Below are 12,960 nucleotides of genomic sequence, written 5' to 3' on the forward strand. Positions count from 1 at the left end.
AAATTCCAGTAGAAAAAGGTGTTGATGTTTCAGAACTTAGAAGACTTCAAAAAGCTCAATCTATCACTACAGCACAAAATGCCAATGCAAGCACTGCTCCCTTTCCTTTTGCCATGGAAGCTCCTTCCAACTTGGCTGGCCTTGGCCTTGCAGGGTAGCAGGAGCCAAGGAGCTTTCCCCTTTCTCACAGGGTCCAGGGGACCGAGCCAAGCTAGGAGGGAGAGGGCTTTTTTGTCTTCCTAAGACATTTGGTTTTCAGTTTTGCAAAACCTCAAGAATTTTTAAAAAATGGCTAGTGATGTTCATAAAACCTCAAATTCTACTGGGTTTACTCATTCCCCCTGCTATATTAAGACTTAGTCTTTATATCTGTATATGTAGCTGTATGGTGTGTTTTCCACAAGACTGAACTGTACTGGGATAACTCTCATCAGGAATCTGCTCTAGGATTACTGTTGGAGAAGAGAATGCAGCAAAGTGTTTAAGAGACCAAGAAAGTATCTTTGAGATAGTTTTGTGAACTATTTGTACACTTATATTGAAAGCCTTTTTACAAGAGAAATTTTTAAGTCAATAAAAGGACAATAAAGAGGCAAATTTTATTGTGACAGCCTTTAGCTGTCTGCCTCCTAACAAATCCTTCCTTTCCATCTCTGTGAGTTACAGGAATGAAGGATCGATAGCATATTTTTTTGAGCTGAGTGGTTTATGTATAGGATGATGACCTTTGAGAAGACGGTTTTGACTGCATTCTTTCCACAACCATGAAAATGCTCACTGGTCACTTTCCCCTGGCCACCTTGGAAGAAGTAAACATCTTCTTCCAAGATTCCTGGTGGAAAGGCTCAAAGAAACAAATACGCACTCTGCTTTCTGCAGCGAGCCAATGTACACATGCAAACGCTGAAATAATGTTCGCGTGTCTCAATTTACCTGCTTTTTCAGTGCAAAGGGAAAGTGAACAATGGTAATTAGAGAGATTATAAAGCCAGATTTGCTAACATATAGAAACACAACTGAGGTAACAGTAGATCTTATACTGATGGTTTTTTGTAGCGTTTTACTTTTCATTGCATTTTGCTTCAGACCAGCACATCTGACATGAGCACAGGTCCTTAACTTCTCATTTCTGTATGCACGTCCCTTTGCCTTTTTCAGTCTACTGTTTTCCTTCTGTACGAGCCCTAGGGACCTTCCATTTTGGATCATGTAAACATCATGCAAGGTAACATACATTACTGAAAACCACTGGGGAATGTCAGGATTCTGGTACAGCACTATCTCAGAAAGAGCTGTGATTTGATGGATCTTCACCAAATATTCCATGGTTTTGCCTAGGAGTTTCTCTCTAACATTCTGACTTAGCTTGACTTGAAGGAAGTCAAGGACTTGACTTGGGGAAGACTTGAACTCTCCTAAATTAGAAGAAATCACAATAAAGTGGAATATGCTATACATGCTATATATTTTTTTCTTCTACTGCTTTTCTGATAAAATTGAAACTTCATGCTTTTGGCGTGATCCAAAAGACAAATTCTGTGACTTTTGCTGGGTGAAATTCTGATCATTTTTTTCCCTTTTCTGACAAAAGCATTCCCACTAGTTGAAATAGATCTAGTTGCATGAACATGATAGTGTCCTTCAGGTTTTATCCTGCAATCCTGGATTTTACCTGATGCTGATAAACATACTTACTGAAATGCTGTCAAAAAGCCATGAAGAATTTTTCTTTTTTTTCTTCCTGTGGTGGAGTTTGATTTTCATAATTCACTACACTGAGGTTCTGAAACTGAAACGCATGACTTCAGATTAGCATGTGACAGTCACTGAGTTTTTTAAATGAGCTTGTAGGGACAGGGAGAGGGAGTTGGGTGGTTCCTCTGACAACATGCTGTAAGTACTCCAGCTAAATGCAGATTTTGAGTCCTGGAAGAGAATACACAAGGGAGAGTGAATTCATCTATGATGAAGGAGAAAGTTACTTTTGATAAAGCTTTATGTATGCTTTAGTTTGAGTTCTGGTGCCAGATAAAAATGGGCATCATAATCAGGTACTTAGTCTTCTGCTCTTTGTTTCAGAGGGAAAAGTGTTTTGAGCTTGTTTTAAACCTTCCTTAAGTAATTTCCAGGTGTAAAATATATCCAGATACAAATGCTAATGCATTCTGTCAGAACAAATGGCCATAGACTGCACAAGCACAAGTCGGTATGCTTTTACAATAAACTTGTCTAAGAGGAAAGGCTGCTACCCATTTGCAAACTTCAGCTTTACTCAGAAAAGGGCTGTACACAAAAACTTGTGCAGTGGTTTCAGCAGGACAACTTTGAGTTTAAAGCTAAGTCTATGTTTAAGTGTTTTGCTACATTGGTTCCTACATGATTTAGCTGGTGTCACACGGTAAGTTATGGAAAGAGCAATACATAAGTGGAACCCAAGGCTCCTAACTCATGCTTGGAAACTTGAATCTGGAAACTCTTTTTTTTTTCCTGTTCTTGCAGTACATATGACAAAACAAATATCCATCTACAGCTGACTGTGTCCTTAACAATTTTACAGATTTTTTTGTATTCTCTCCCCACATGTGAGCTGCTGAACATATTAAGACTGCAAAGTATTTTCAGCCTCCAAAAAGGAACATTCCCCTACCAAGTGCAGTGCAAATGAGCAGTGAAAATGCTCTGCAAATCCCATGTTGCTGCTTTGGGTTAAAAAAAACCAAAACCTTTTACCAGATTCAGAAGAGATTTATTACCCAAAGACCAGCTTTTATTCAACTTTGTTACATAGTTACACAGTGTAACACAGAAGTGTTGATGTTTTCACTTATAACAGGAAAAGAATAGGTCACTACAGCACTGACTAAGACTATCCTTATTATCCTGACTGTAATATTATAATTTTTATTTGCAATACTGTGCTTTCTGTATGTCAAATGGGATTTGGTGTGTTGTATTTACATATGTTCAAAACCAACCCAATCTCAAAGCTTTTAGATGATTTGGATTAAATCCTTATTTAGAAGTAAAACATGCTGAAGTTGACAGTAGCCTTAGCTGAGAGGTAATTGAATACAACTAAAATTATAACTTCAGTGGTCCAGCTGGATTCTTAAAGTTGTTTGGGGGAACAGATGCCATTCATTTCAGAAGGAGGTAAAGCCAAACTACTTTTGAAGGCTTGGGCCTAGTTTCTTTTCATTTAGTTAGGTGAAACAAAATACCAAATTCTTACTGAGAGCTTAATAAGTTATAGCAAATGTTTGAATGATCTTAGTCTAAAAAGAATTTTTTTCTTGCAATGAGACCCACACTTTTGTTTCATGGAACTATGATGGGTCCTTGCCCTACCTGCATGACTGCCCTGTGAAATGTGGGTTATTCCCACTGCTGCATGTGTTGACTGCTGAGGGGGCCCATCCTGAGGGGACTTTAGGTGAAAGCACAGGACAGGACCCCTTTTCTTGGCAGACATGCAGTCTGATATCCAAGGGTGCTACCTCTGCTATGCTTTCTCCCTCCTTCCAGCAAGGGCCTGGGCATCTGAACCCTTCTCCTTGGCCCCCATTTTTCTGTAGGTCCAGGTTGGCTGCCTGAGATCAAAATATGGCCTCACCAGGTTCAGTGTGTCCATGAAACATGGGATTCACGGAGTCTGGAGAGATTGGCATGCACAACTGGGTAGAGAAACTGAATGGAAGAGAGCTCCAACAGGGCAAGAAAAAAATGTACTCAAAAAAATTGAAATTAATTGCAAAAAATTTGAAAGGCCACAGAGAACAGTCTGGGGGTTTGATATCTCTCCATATGTTCAAAACTCCCACAGATGGAGTCATGAGTCCCACAGGATGAAGTGAAGAGATGAAAGAAGGCAATTCATGAAACTACTACTGCTGGCTGTGTCTCTAACTAGGAGAAAGAGCGTCATTAAGCTGTGGCCTGATAATGGTTATGAAGATTAAAGCTGAACAAATAATTCCCATATATTTTGTTTTTACTCTAATATGTGTTTTGCCTCTTTTTCCCCTCATAAGAACATCCACACTCAGACCACATTTTGCCCTAGCACATTAATTATTTGGGTGTGCTCATATAGCCATTACTTGCATTGTTGGTAAATCCAAATCATCTTGCTTAGGTGTAAATGGTTAGAGGAGTCAGTTGGCAGCATATGGGCTCCCCAGTTAGCACACCATCACTTCCCAAACAAATATTTGGCCATACATATTAAAAGTGGGACCTTTTACGGTGTTCATGCTTACAAACATCCATTTTGCTCTGAAATAGCTCTGAAAGACAATAAGGAAAAGAGAAGAAGTACGGTTGATGATTGTGGCACTTCTGCAACTGGATGAATGTTTTTGCAGGTGTTGGGATGATCCTGTGTGTATGTCGCCGGTGGTGGAATCCTGCATGTTGGTGAGGTTTGCATGGTGTTCTGTTAATGCATTTGTGTGAGCACGAGTGTGTGACTGTTCAAAGATGTGTCCTTCATTGTATTATCCCGTGTTACACTGTGTTGAAGACACTGAAGTTCAGACGCAGCTTGGGTACAAATACATAGCTTTACTTCTTTTTGTTTTGGTTAAATATATACTATAAGCTAATCCTGTCATCAAACATCCCTTGTTCAAATACAGCAGAATGCCTTTCATTTGCTTTTAATTTGAATTTAATACATTTTTCTCAAAAAAAGGAAAAAGAAAAAAATAAACAAGCAATTATTCTCTTAATTTTAATTGTTCTTACTGTTATTTTGAATACAAGGGGGAAAAAGAAAGGCAAAAAAAAAAGGGGAAAATATAAACTAATAAAGGGTATTGAAAAAGAATATAACATCTGAGGTGGAAGAAAAGGCCAGACTCCTAGAGTCAGAAATGTCCAAAATTTACATCACCAAATAATTTCTGCACCAGGACTTTGAAGGAACTGGCACCAGAGGTTCCAAACTCAGAAGTTTACTTACACAGTTCTTACTGTTAGACATGTGCCCCCTTACAGGTCTAATCTTTTGCATATTTGTAGAAGTCTATCCAAAAACCATCTAGAAACCAGCTCAATGACAGCCTTCTGAAAAAGCCGTGCCTGAGGCAGTTTCCTGGCTACTTATCTGCCAACCTGGATGACTCTTTATTCAAAAGTGCAGCTCTTGTAGCAGTTTTCATTTCCTGCAATTTAACTAATAATTCTCCATTTGCCACTGGGCCTTAATGTTTTGCTATCAGCTGCAGAATTGGGTATTTTGCATTTTCCTTCTCTACAAGGTCTATCTTAGCATAAAAGCTACTAAGAGCATCCTTTGGTAAATACACCTTGCCTTTATCCAGTTTTTTCTCCCTATCTTCATTTACTCCTTATTTCAGTAGTTTTAAATTCATTGTGCTTTACTGAGATCTGATTTACTCTCTCTTCTCCTTTATGAAATATATGTTATTTTTACCTATTTTCTGTGAGATTGTCCCAGATGAGACAGATTCAAATTATTTACTTCTGGGTTTAGAATCTCCAGTGCTGGTTCCTTCAAAGTCCTGGTGCAGAAATTATTTGGTGATGTAAATTTTGGGCACGTCTGACTCTAGGAGTCTGGCCTTTTCTTCCACCTCAGATGTTATATTCTTTTTTAATACCCTTTATTCCTATTTTCTTTTCTTTTTTCTTTTCTTTTCTTCCTTTTTTTTCCCCCTTTGCATTCAAAATCAATGTACATTTTTGAAATATGAACACCAGAAATGGATGTAGCTTTCCAGTTGAATAAGTGGCAAAAATATTTCCCCTGTTCTACTTGGTCTTTGCCTGTGTATGTGTGGCCAAAGTATAAGTGCTTTTTGATAATCCCGTTGTAGCACTTGATGAATTGTTCAATTAATTATTGTGTTATGACCCTTTACAAATCTTGATTAGAGTCACTGCTTCCTGTGTTCTCATATTTCGTGGAATTAAATGGTGTGTTCTTAGGGGACACCACCTGAAATATTTATGTAATCTGAAGACCTCAGCAGTTTTGGTATTTTGTTTCACGTACATACAGCTACTCAACATGGCTGCAATGGCAAGAGCCCCTTATAGGACCTCTCTGCACTACTCTCTTTAGCCACCCACAGTGAAGATCTTTCACCTATAGCTAATACTGCAATCAAAACAGTTACTATGCTCTATTTACAACTGCTTTTTATCTATGATGGATCTATGGTGAAAAGATTCTTGAGACAAGAATGGACAGACTCAATACACATGTCAGCAGAAGAATTTAAATTTTGCTCAGAAAAGCCTTTAATTATTTTCTTGATCCTGCTCTCAAGGAAAACTAAATTTCTGTCTTTGAGAACATATTTTTGTACTAGCTTTCCTACTAAATTTCTTAATAAGTGCTCTCTTAGAATTGAGATATAAAAAGTCTACAATATTTTTCTTCCGAAGTAAATAATGTAACTTTGATCAATTACTTTGTTGAATTCTGCAAATATTCTCTCCTTCCTTTGGGCCTCAGAATTACTGTGGCACTTTGATGTACTTGAGGGTGGCAGAGGGAGATACCCAACTACCACCCTATGCGTCTCAGAAGTATTGAAGTGCTTTTTACATAAAGCTGGTTATATATCTTTATTTATTGTTTTGGACATCCAAAATTATACTAAAATGCCTTTGACTCCCACATTCAAAAGCAACTAGCAACAGAGCCTCTGTGTTTTAAGCAACTCAGCACACCTTCAGAGGACTAGTTCCTGTAGTGTAAGTCTATGGAGATGTAATTCTATAATTCATTAGAAACAGGCTTTTATGTGGTGCTGTTTTTCAATTTATTTATAAAACTTTGGAGGGAAAGGAATACTCCTGCTACTGAATTTTGGATCCTAAGTGAAAAACAACATGGCTGTTTGGAGTAGCTCCTCTTAAAGTCTTTTAGACCCTGCTTAAAACTTCAGTTTTCTGTATGGCTTGCAACTTATTGCTGTGTTAAGAAGATGTCACTAGATAGTCTATAATCCTGTTCAGGTTTGATCTTGAAGAAACATTCCTGGACAACAGTTATGCATTTCTCTTCAGACATAAAGCGTGCACTTAGGCAAATTCCCTGCATCAACCTCTCACTAAGAACTGTGGCTACAACCCTTAATAACTTATACCTGTGTGAGTCCCCTTGGGACCACATTCTTACATGTAATGAGGAGCCATTTTCAATATAATAAAGTTTGTGTTTTCAAATTCAGTGAAAGTTTATAAGATATTTAAAAGTTGGTTATTTTTCACACCATCAAAGATGGTTAACTAAGTCCTATTTTGTGTCCTTTATTAATCTCTCAGTGCTGTCTTGCTGTGATCTCCTCAGATTCATTTCCAGTATAAGTAAGTTAGTGGAATATTAGTTGTGTCTACATTTTTTGTGCCAAAATTAGATTAAAGTTCTTTGTTTGTTAGAAATCAAGTTGCTAGTAATTAATAAAAATCTAGCTGCCTGACCTTTGTTTAGAATTAGTATTCTAGGCTCTTGGGTTGAAAAGTAAAACTAGACACCACCTCTAAAAGAATGCATTTCACTCTGTAAACGGAAGTGGTGCAATCTCTTTAGACAGCCTGGGGTTCCTTGTATGGAGTAGAATGTGTTCAGCCAAATACTGCTTCCAGTCTCTTAAACCACCTTCTGAAGGGAGCTGATGGATGACACATAACCAGAGGATGAGGTTATTTGCACCACATGTCCTAAGTGGCTTTCACAGGATTGCTTTTTTTATGCTGAAGTGTAAACTTGTCTTTCCACCCTGCTTTCTCCTGGGAGGTGTGCATCACTCCAGTGTAAATAGGATGTAAATTTGAGTTATGTCTCTGTGTCCATTGTTATGTGTTGCTTAAAAGACTGCTGTGAGACGATCAGTACATTGACAGCTTCAACACATCACAGAGAAACAGTAACAATTAAACTTAGAGGGTTGTGGTTCAAACAAGCCTGAAAGACATCTGGCTAATGATGTGAGTAGTGTAGCCATAGGTGTACAAGTTGCTCATTGACCATTGCTACTATCTCAGTTAAGAGGGTGTCTATTAGCTGTTAAATATATAATAGTGATTTCTGCTCCTGGTAGGACACAGTCTGACTTTATCTTATAAGTCTCTAATGATTAGTTTTAACAGCAAAATCAGTAGCTTCCAACAGCCTTATATATATGGTCTCAAAAAAACAAATCTATGGAAGAATGCAAAAGAAAATTATCTCAAATGATTGCTGGAAAAAAGACAATGAAAGCTGTTTTCTGAGGCTTGGCTGGTTAGAATGCTGATTTTCTTAGAAATTCAGTCCCAGATATAATTAAAATGTCATTAGACTTCGGCATCACTGAGGTCTGTGTTAGGTTGAACACACAGCCAAAAGGAAATGTGTTTTAGAATTTTGTAACAGAAGGCCAGCCCAAGAACTTCTTTGATCTTTACTGGATTGCTTTATAGGCAACCTATTTCACAACTGCATTTAGTCATCTGTCTTCATGATAAAAAGCACATTTGGTGTACGTCTGTACATTGTAAAAGTGGTAAGCAGGTCATGGCACAGCACCGTGGAAGGAGAATTTTAAAACTAATGGGACTGTGCTTGCTGAGAAAAAAAGTCTAATAGGAAACGGAGACTTTGGAAAATTCCAATTGTGATGGTTTGAGAGCTGCCCTAAGTATAAAAATACATATTTTTCTCACTTAACTCAGAAGCTGGTTATACAACTCAGCTATACCACTCTTAGTCTTTCTGTGGTCAACAGAGAGACACAGGCATTTCCAGAAAATGACTTCCCCCGTCTTAAAAGCAAGTCTGAAATGAGCAAGACCCAAAATGCTTACCAAAGACCAAAATTAACAAAACATGACTTTAAAGGTTGCAGTGACGGTAAATGACTGAGTTGTCAGAGTTCACACATTGTTCTGATAAGTCTGAACACAATTTTTTCCTTAGTGTTGCCATGTATCCAACCTTTTGAAGGCCTTTTGAGTCTTTCCTGCTTAATCTCTAGGAGTTAATAATTTGTTCTTTGACTAGCAAGTTGTTACCTGCCCTCATAATTCAACGTGGCCAAAAAAACAAATGTGAAAAATGCAGATACTGAACACTAGTAGTGAAGAACAAAGAATGAATGCCTAAAATCCCAGAGTGAATGAATGAGGACACTGAGCCCATCACACAGAAGCAGAGAATGTGCTAAATTCAGGTATAGATTTGGATGTTTAAGTCAATGCTGGACTCAGATTCTGAAGGGAAGTTAATTTCCCATTGACCTTCTAAGCTCTGTAAGAGCAAGATAAACCCAGACAGTCAGGCTGGTAGGGTAAAAACTGCAAATTAGCCCACCTCTTGTACCACACCTCATTTTTTAGAGGTTCTAAGAGTGATACAAGACCCAATGAAAACACCCAGGAATTCCTTCATGTCAAACATTTGCCCACAGGTTGGATCATCAGTATAGACTTCTGCCAAAAATTGCAGATACTAAAGAGTAGGAAAAGCAGTGGCCAAGTAACAATGCAGGCTTTGGACAAGGATGGTCTTACCCTTTCCTGCAGGTTTCACACATATCTCTTGGGAGCCATGAACTCAGACTCTTGAAAGTTCAGTTCTGCAGTGAGGCTGCTAAAATGATCTATAAAAATTCTCTATCAAGTCAGTGTCTCTCTTGGATGTCATTTCTTATTCTCTTGCTACTATACTCCAATGTCTTTCTCTTAAAGAAGTGCCATTATCTGTCCCCCATGTGTGACACCAATGATGCCCTTCCTGCCTTCTTCTCTCTTGTCTAGTACCCAAATGTCCTTCTATCTCCTGACCAGCATTAGTTTCCCCCACTCCTGACTCCCCGATCTGATCTTCAAATAACTCCCAAACTACTTTGTCAGCATTTCCAAGTAAGCCTACTTGCTCTTTTAATTGAATTTTGATATTTTATTCCAAAGATGGGGATGCAAAGCTGCTTCTAAATAATAGGTTTTGGATGAGTTGAGGATATCAGATGTAAGATGTGCTCATTCCAACTTTAGAAACAACCTTCCCAAGTATTTCTTTCCTGAACATTTCTAAAAAAATATCTCTGAGACAGACTCAAAACCAGAAAATTTTAATTGAGAGTATTAGCATAGGAAAAACTTAAAAGCTAATAAAAAGAGAATCAAATAACCTTAATGCTGAAATGTTGATATCTATGCTGCCTGTGACATTTCTATGCTATTTCTATGTAGCAGTTGTTACTGAATCCCTTGGGATAATCCAGAAGTATCAGATTATCTACACTACCAAATATTAAGCAAACAGAAGAGATTTATGTTAGTAGGAAATAGAAGTTGACCCTCACTGTGTAAGAATGTTCCTAGGAAGGGAGGATCAAGGAATTTTTCCTAGTCAGACCATGACCTGTTGAGTGATTATTCTAATAAGGAATTTATCTCTAAATCTCTGCCTAGTCCAAAAAGCTGAAGTACAGTTGGGGGAAAAAAACCCTAACAAAATCAACCCAAAACCTGACAAAAACATCCTTGAATCCTGTACTGATTAAAAAATTAATTTAGACTTATTTTATGGACAGACACAAATTGAACTGGCATCAATACAGTTTCCTAAAGCTTAAAGCATGAAAGAAAATACACACAGTTCATGTTTCAAGCAGGCAACATGAAGATAAAAAGTGATTCTTATTGTATAAACCTCCGGAAGCAGAAGGAGTCTTGCAGGAAAATATAGATATCCCAAAAAATGGCATGTACTTCTCACAAAGTCATAAAAAAATGCTCACAAAGTATAGCTGATCCTTTATATTTTTCAGGAAAATTTTGCATGCCTGACATTTTTTCTGGTCAGTTCTGTGTATTCAGCTTACATAAAAATGTTCAGCTGAAAGTAAAATCTACTGGTGAAATGTTTGATGCTTCTTGCACCACAAACATATAAGATTTTTTTTTATTGATTCTTTCACCCATGAGACTTGGGAAGTCTCAAATGGTTGCTACTAAATTGTATCCTAGAGACCGACATGAAAAGACTTTCTCAACTTAAATGGAAGGCCATAAGTAACTCCTCATAATAGCTGCATTTGGCAGGGATAGGAAGAGGTCACTAAACTGTACATCAAACTGGGAAGTCGTGCCAGGAAAACATGCATTTCTGTAGTTGACACAGCAGTGTGCAGTGTCTCAGCATTCTAGTGTATGGAAAAAATTCTGATGTCCCTACTCAGTTTTTAATCATTCTTTAGTTAAAAATGTCACAGAATGAAAGAGCAACAGTGCCAGAATAAAGACTGAGTTATAGTTGGGATTGACAGTGGTTTACTGTTTCAAAGATGACTATTCCAAGTACTCAAAAATTCACATATAACCGTAGCTGTTTGGAAAATTGTTGGACTCCTGAGGCTGAAGGTAGGGTTAGTGTCCAGGTCCAAACTTATTTAAGCAATTGATTCCAAAGTGCCCCCCTCTCATACCCATGGAACAGCACACAAAGCCACTTGATCCTTCATTTTCTATGTACAACTAAGCCTCAAACCTTGGCTCAACCTTTCTCAAAAATGAACCAAGACCTTTTGGATATGTCTCAAGCACATAATTGCCATGGCCTTTTAGGCAAAGAGGTAGTGGGAAGGGGTTCACATAAAACCTTTCTCAATGTTTAAGTTAGAAACTCAAAGACAGCCAGGAACATGAGCCGAAAGAAGCAACATGTCAATGTTGAGGCTTTGTGTATGTTGAGTAGCAAAGGAGCTCCGCACATGGACTGACTCAGTATCTGTGAGGATTAAAGAAACAGGTAACCTAAACTTCATGTTTGGTGCCTCTGGAGAACCTGCAGTATTCCTGCCACCTGCCAATGGATGTGTTCTGGGAACTTTCCCATGGTCATTTACAACTGTACGGAACGTGTGTATATCTCTGTCTTAAGCCATGGGTTGTCCAGTCTGGGCAATGACAGAAATGTGTTATACCTACTTTCTGGCCTGCAGGCAGGATTTCTTTTCCAAGAAAATGAAAAAATGAGAATACATGAGGTCATAAGGAAGGGCCTAGAATTTGCATAGACCTCATCCTGATGCTGTTTGAAACATGAATTATATAGAATCATACAATATTTTGAGTTGGAAGGGACCCACTCAGACCATCAAAGTTGAACTCCAGGCCCTGCACAGGACAGCCCCAAGAATCACTCCATGTGCTTGAGAGCACTGTCCAAATGCTTCTTGAATTCTGTCAGGCTGGTGCTGTGACCACTTCCCTGGGGAGCTATTCCAGTGCCCAACCACCCTCTGTGTGAAGAAACTTTTCCTAATATCCAACCTAAACCTTCCTGACACAACTTCAGGCCATTCCCTCGGGTCCTGTCCCTGGTCACTCCAGAGAAGAGATCAGTGCCTGCCCCTCCTCTTCCCCTCACGCGGAAGCTGTAACTGCAATGAGGCCTCCCCTCAGTCTCCTCCAGGCTGAACAGACCAAGTGACCTCAGCTGCTCCTCATACGGCTTCCCCTCAAGGGCCTTCACCGTCTTCATTGCCCTCTTCGAGACACTCTCTAACAGTTTCATGTCTTTCTTACATTGTTTTGCCCAAAACTGCACAAAATATTCAAGCTGAGTCTGCCCCAGTGCAGAGCAGAGTGGGACAATCCCCTCCCTTGCCCAGCAGGCGATGCTGAGCCTGATGCCCCCCAGGACAGGGTTGGCCCTCCTAGCTACCAAGGCCTTGCTGGCTCATGTTGAACTTGTCATTGAACAGGACACCAAGGGTCCTGCAGGTAGCCTGCAGGATTCTGCAGGGCTGGTCTCCAACCTCTCATTTCCCAGTCTGCACGTACAGCCAGGATTGTCCCATTCCAGGTGCAGAATCTGTCACTTCCCCTGTTAAAATGCATATGTCTGGTATGTGCAAGCAGAGCTGAAAGCTTGGACCATACCAAGATGTCATAATATAGCTATAACCCAATGCATATAAAATCAGTTTTGCACAATAG

This window comes from Corvus kubaryi, unplaced genomic scaffold (assembly GCF_017639235.1).
Source record: "Corvus kubaryi isolate FWS band 111438036 unplaced genomic scaffold, C.kubaryi_AGA036_p1.0 37266, whole genome shotgun sequence".
NCBI classification, from domain to species: domain Eukaryota; kingdom Metazoa; phylum Chordata; class Aves; order Passeriformes; family Corvidae; genus Corvus; species Corvus kubaryi.